The sequence below is a fragment of the Setaria viridis genome, chromosome 7 (genome assembly GCF_005286985.2).
Source record: "Setaria viridis chromosome 7, Setaria_viridis_v4.0, whole genome shotgun sequence".
Taxonomy (NCBI): domain Eukaryota; kingdom Viridiplantae; phylum Streptophyta; class Magnoliopsida; order Poales; family Poaceae; genus Setaria; species Setaria viridis.
In genome coordinates, this window is record NC_048269.2 from 30,303,060 (window position 1) to 30,309,401 (window position 6,342).

At 45.6% G+C, this 6,342-nt stretch overlaps 1 long non-coding RNA gene and 1 other non-coding gene across 2 annotated transcripts; one reads left to right on the forward strand and one right to left on the reverse strand.

Annotated features, from left to right (window-relative positions):
* Nucleotides 1–2,434: 2,434 nt before the first annotated feature.
* On the reverse strand, nt 2,435–2,570 carry LOC117866076 (small nucleolar RNA Z247). The gene has a single exon (XR_004642769.1). It is a non-coding gene; the product is annotated as a small nucleolar RNA Z247 (small nucleolar RNA).
* A 1,673-nt stretch (nt 2,571–4,243) lies between these two features.
* Nucleotides 4,244–5,363, forward strand: LOC117865031 (uncharacterized). The gene is made up of 2 exons (XR_004642423.2): nt 4,244–4,912; nt 5,019–5,363. It is a non-coding gene; the product is annotated as an uncharacterized lncRNA (long non-coding RNA).
* The last annotated feature ends 979 nt before the right edge of the window (nt 5,364–6,342 follow it).

The following is a 6,342-nucleotide window of genomic DNA, read 5'->3' on the forward strand; positions in this document are numbered from 1 at the left end:
GCTCCAGATCACGTGCCAGATTTAGTCAGTCCTGCCGGATCAACATTGGATCCGCTGCTGGGATCGTTTGTGGCCTCCTGGATCACTAAGTGCTACCTGAGAGAATGCCCTGCAGTCTTGTTTTGTCCTGCAGAAACATCATGTTCTTCTGAACCACTGCAATTTGGGTTAGCATTAGTAACAAATGAATCATCACAACCTACATCCCCTGGATTGCGAAGATAATCTAGTAGGGGGAGAATTTCTTTGCGAATGAGAGCTCTAGCATTGGAATGTAGATGAGCAAAGGGAAAATACCCTCATCAAAGACTACATCCCTAGATATATAAATGCGCCCTGTAGAGATGTCAAAGCACTTAAATCCCTTGTGCATTGAGCTATAGCCAAGAAAAGCACAACAAATAGATCGAAAAGAAAACTTCTTAGTATTGTATGGTCGTAGATTAGGCCACCAAGCACATCCAAAAGTTCGAAGAGAACTATAGTCAGGAGTTTCTTAAAGAGGCGCTCAACAGGAGTATCATAGTTAACAAACTTACTACGGAGAAGATTGACGAGGTATGTAGCTGTTAAGGAAGCTTGGTCCCAATATTTTAAGGGCATGGATGCATTTGCAAGAAGAGTAAGGCCGACTTCAACAATATGATGATGTTTTCTCTCAGCTACTCCATTTTGTTGATGAGCATAAGGGCAAGAGACATGATGTGTGATGCCAATATTTTGAAAGAAAGAATTTAATTTCTCATATTCACCTCCCCAGTCTGTTTGCATGGCAAAAATTTTCTTATTGAATTTTCTTTCAACTAAGTTCTGAAAGTTTTTAAAAACTTGAAAAACATAAGATTTATTCTTTAGGAGATATATTGTGTGGTGACTCAAATCCTACTCGAATTAGAACTCAATAGGGGTGTGCTATTAGGACCTGTACTTCTACTAGGACTTGAGCATTGAATCCTACTAGGGGTAGAACTCCTACTTGCATGTATGAGGGCCTTGGAGGGAACTATATAAACAAGGGAGAAGAGCATCTAAGAATCAATGAAGTTAAAGGAAAACACCAAGGTCTCATCCATGGCTTGTGAGAGGCAATTAGGAGCGCTTAAGAGGGATAGGCTAGATAGTTCTATAGCACTAGATTCTTGTATAGGGCAAGAATCAAAGGGCCCTAGAGGGTCGAGTAGGGTTGTGAGGGAGCGACTATCACTTGTATTCTTTTAGAGTTGTGCTTAAAGAATTTGCGGTCGGCTTCGCTAAAATCCTATTCTCTTGTCGTTGCCTCAACGTAATCATCTAGGGTTTTCTACGAGATTCACTTATGTTGTTCTTGATACGATGCAAGCTCATATCGTACTCGCAATATTCTTTCAAGATCCGGGGGCTGCTACGCATAACAAGGGGTATCGGATTCTAACAAGATAGATCTAAGTATATTTGCTAAAGTCATCAATGAAGCTCACATAGTATGCATGGCGGCCAACAGACATAGGAGTAGGTCCCACACGTCAGAAAATATCAAATCAAGAGGAGCACTGGATCTTGAATACGGAACTTGGTGGCTCTTGACCTTTTGACAAGAGTCACAAACAGACTCAAAACTTTGACTACTATCAAAGAGAAGCTTATTCTTACTAAGAAAACTATCGACTATAGGAAAAGCGGGATGACCTAAGTGACTATGCCATCTAAAGGTAGATGGTTTATTGACTCCATAACTTTATTTCTCTGACTCTCCTCCTAAAGAATTCGACACTAGAGGGTAGAGGCCGCATGACATCTATCTCGATGCAGGATTTTCTTCGTTGCCTGATCCTTGATAAGAAAGAAATTGGGGTGAAACTCTAGAAAGGCACCATTGTCTAGAGCTAATTTATGGACGGAAACAAGATTTTTTTCGAGCATTGGGGACATGAAGAATATTATTTAGATGCAAGGTACTAGTAGAGGTATGTAAAGTGAATGACCAATATTGCTAATATGCATACCTGATCCACTAGCTGTATGAACTTGATCACGTCCCATGTATTTATCACAAACAGTTAGCTTCCCCAACTCGCTGGTTATATGGTCTATAGATCCACCATCCATGTACCAATTTGTATCCTGCCCATATGTAGCTACTCCTGTCGTCTTTGAGTTGTACTGATCTTCTTCGTCTTCATCATATCGTTACCAACAACATGACGCTTCATGGCCTCTTTCTTGCATATTTGACACATGGGCCTGGTTGATTTTTCTTGTTTGGGAACAAACTGTCCTCCTTGCTTGGGAACAAACCGTCCTCCAGTGTTTCCTCGACCACCAGAGTTGCTGCGCCCGCCTTGCCCTCGCCGGCGAGAATTCCCTCGACCAAGAGGGCCTCCATGTCTTTAGTTTGCTGCATTGGCTGAGGACTGAAACTGCCCGCCATCTTGTTGATACATCTCTAGACGTAGATCATAAGCCATCAGCTGAGAGTAGAGATCGCTCAATAAGATGGGATCTGAGCGGCCAAGGATTGACGACACAAGAGGATTGTCGTCATAGTCTAGGCCATTTAGGATATGTGAGACCACCTCATCATCGCCTACAGGCTTTCCACCAACTGCAAGCTCATCTTTGATTGCTCGCATCTTGTTGAAGTAAGCTGCAGAGGTCATGCCTCTCTTCTTCAGATTGGAGAGATGCATGCGAAGATTTGTCACACACGCTCTAGATTGTGCCGAGAACATGGTCTCTAGCGCTTCCCATACTTCAGCTGATGAAGTTGCAGTTGCTACTGCTGCCAACACATCCTTGGTGATGGAATTCAACAGATAGCTTAGGAGTTGTTGATCCTTTGCCACCCACGAATCATAGTCGGGGTTGGGAAGGATCTGCTTCTTGCTGTCCTTCAGCAGGGTCTTCGGTGGCACCAGAACAGATCCATCAAGAAATCCCATGAGCTGCGTGCCATGGACCGTCGGGAGGAATTGGGCTTTCCACAGGAGGTGATTGTCTCGGGTGAGCTTCTCCGAGACGGTCGACCTAAGTTGCGTCAAGGGGGATGTCGATGAAGATGCCATGGAAGCGCTTATGGAAGGTGTATATGTATTTGGGAAGAAAGTGCTCTGATTACCATGAAAGATTTGGTAACGTGGTTGCCAAGCTCGGCGTCCCCACGGTTCCGGGGCAACAATGCCAAGGTTACATGGAGTCTGTCTTGAATACAACTTGTGAAACTTGACAAGCAAGACTCTATCTCTGTCTCTGTATCTCTAGGACTCTCTCTAGGATACACAGAGATAACAACTAATTCTAACACCTCGTTGCCGCCTGCATGCACGCGTGTAGCTGCTGCTCGTCTCATCGATGACCTATGCCTGCGCCATGTCGATTTGAACCAAAACAAAGACAGCACCGATCTACTTACAAGCCATCAAGACAATACAGACTGTACACTTACCATGCTAAAATGTGACAAAACTTCACAGGTCAATGCATGCGCTGCTGTCACTTCACATAAAACAAAAATGACGCTAGATGAAGCTTTTCGCAATGATCGGGCAATAGAACTGACACGCAGTGATCCATGAAGTAAATCATGTAGCAAATTATTATTTGTAAATCTAACAAAAAATAAAAATGTTTCAGCACATGAATACAAACGAACATGCTCTCAGGTGGTGTGTGAGGTGCGGCGCCGTAGCTCGACTTGTTCGACGGAAGAGTGCTAAACGGTAGGCATGGAAAACAGATCGGATGGCTCCGTGACATGCAATGGCTATGCAATCCACGTCAGATGCCCAAACAAGGTAAAACACCGATCCCCACGTAGACAAAATCGGGTTGGGAATCTCGCTTAGGGGCTAATTTGAGCCAATTTCAATCGATTAGGGATAGGACGGACAAAATGAATAGATGAGGGAAGTAAAACGGACTTCTCCGTCAAATAAATGGTCAATATCCCTTTTAAATAGATGAGGCTCCAACGGATGGAACTACAATGGCAGTTATTTAGGTACGAAGCTACAATGGCACATTTTTTTACACATGTAGTATTTGTTTATGTTAAATTAAAGGTTAGTATTTATCCATGCGGAATAACGAACTTTCTTACGGGCCGTCCTTATTTCCTGGCTCTTTGAATGCAGAAAAAGGTGGAACTCGAGCTTGATCGTGTGGCCCCCCAAAGATATCGGGATGGAAGCATCTCAGTTCATCATTGCACGTCGGCCCAAAAATATGCAAACATGGTCAATAGTGCAATTGATGGATGCTGCTGAATAGTAATCTGAATAATAGTGCAGTACAGCTTTCTTTCGAGGAATAGCGTATGGTACACCATAATCGTCGTGGTCGTGACAGTAATCATACCATGCAATGGATGCAGCGTGTAAACAGCAACGGCAAGCCCATTTCTATAGGCGAGAGCTTTCTTTTCACGGATGCAAGCGGCGCGATTGCTCGATTGGAGGCTCGCCAACCGTGTGAGATGCGTGCGATCTTCTAAAAACTAATCGCTCTGAATTCCTGAAAGGCGAGAGGCATACCAAAAAATCGAGTACCCTCTGCTCTGTCGTGGGCCTCGCGTCCAGCAGAGCTGACGCGCTCGGCGACCGGGCACGGCGTGTATAAATGGCACGCTCGGCGGTCGCCTCCAGCACTCACCGCTGCTCCAACTCCAATTCATCCCTGACCTCAGGTAGTAGCTTAGCACGCGTGCCTGCCATCTTTCTAGTTCTAGCACTATTGCTTCGATACTAAAAGCTCGGAGGCAGTAGCGCAGAGCCAACGCAGAACAGCAACAGGTACCATGTCTTCCATGGCCAACTTCGCCGCTCAGCTCAAGGACAAGCTCCTCGGCCTCCTCGACCGCGTCGTCAACTGCGGCGGTGCCGGCGCCGGCGCAAACAAGGATGTGCCCGAGGAGCCCACCAAGTTGCCAAATGTTCAGGTACCGATTCAGTCTTCAGAATCGCCTACGAGCTCTTGTGAATTACATGCTAGTACATGGATTGGGTTGCTAAGTTATTGTGCGCTGTCACCGTTTACCTTTGCAGCCGATTGCGATCAGGCCGAGAGATCCCACTGTGAGCGGAGGATCAAAGGCCGGCGTCAACTGAGATCACCGCGAGACACTCGATTTGTTCGTCGTCGTCGTCGTCGTTGTTGCGTCTTGCGTGCATGGTTCATATGATTGCCGGTGTTCCAGATACCGTTGTATCTGTATGTGCAGTATTTTATTTCCGCTTCCATTGGACATTGGTTGTAATGAAACCTTGTGATTTGTTTTTTCCCCCTTTCGATGATCCCTTTGGTACATGAGGTTTGTGTGTGCATTTTTTCTCAAACATGTAATGCCAATAAAAAAATCAATAATTTGGATTAAAGGTATATCCACTCAAGTGCTTGATCTCCTTCCATAGAGTCTGATCATTCGCGTCGTGCATCATCGTCCATAAACAATGAAGGCAACATTTATTCCATCCAGGTCGAAAAAGGTGAAGTTTGAGATGAAATGATGCCAGTAAAGTCTGATGTGGGCCTGGTGCTCGTGTTCGTTTTGGGTCATGCTTGTGCTAGACTAATGTAGCCCAACCCAAATTTGTAACATGGCCGCACATGGGCCAGCCCACCACTAGCACTAGTTTGCCTCTGCGGTTTGCACTCACTCACTCACCACCTCCACCAGCCAGACCGACATCCATCATTCATGGATGATGATGTTGTTTGCCTCCAACCACCAACCGCGACAAAAAAGAAAAGCACATAAACTAAAGTTGCGTCCTGATCCACAATGAGGCTCTGGATGACGAACATTCCTTCCTGTGCCGGCGTCAAAACCATGAGATCGCCCATGTGACGCCGATCATCACTGTCTAGCTCGCCGATCATGCTGCATTATTGCAATGTATGATACTCCTAGCTGCTGATCGATCACCAGAGAGTGGAGGATATGCAGGAAGGCACAGTGTGAACCCATTCGCCCCCTGCCTTTTTTTTGCATGCCTTATTAACCGAATAAAGCAAACCGAGAGTAAGAATGAGATGGAGAGGTTTAGTCAATTGGGAGGACGTCGCGATCGCCAGACATATGATATGATAGGCATGCGATGCAACTGAGAAATTCCATGGCCGGAATCTTTTTAGGGCAGTTCCATCTTGGGAGTTAGGAGTTAGGACATCATCCGCTCGCCCGCGTACGGAGAAGTTGACGAGGGTTTGGTGACCTCCGATCCGCGCGGCTCCGCCTTGTATAAATGGGGCGCTCCGTCATGGCATAAGCCTCATCACCAGCCACCCCACAGCTGAAACCATCTCTAGGCATTTCAGAGTTCAGTACTATAGCTACGTAGCTAGTAGCAGCACTGTAGTAGTAAGAAA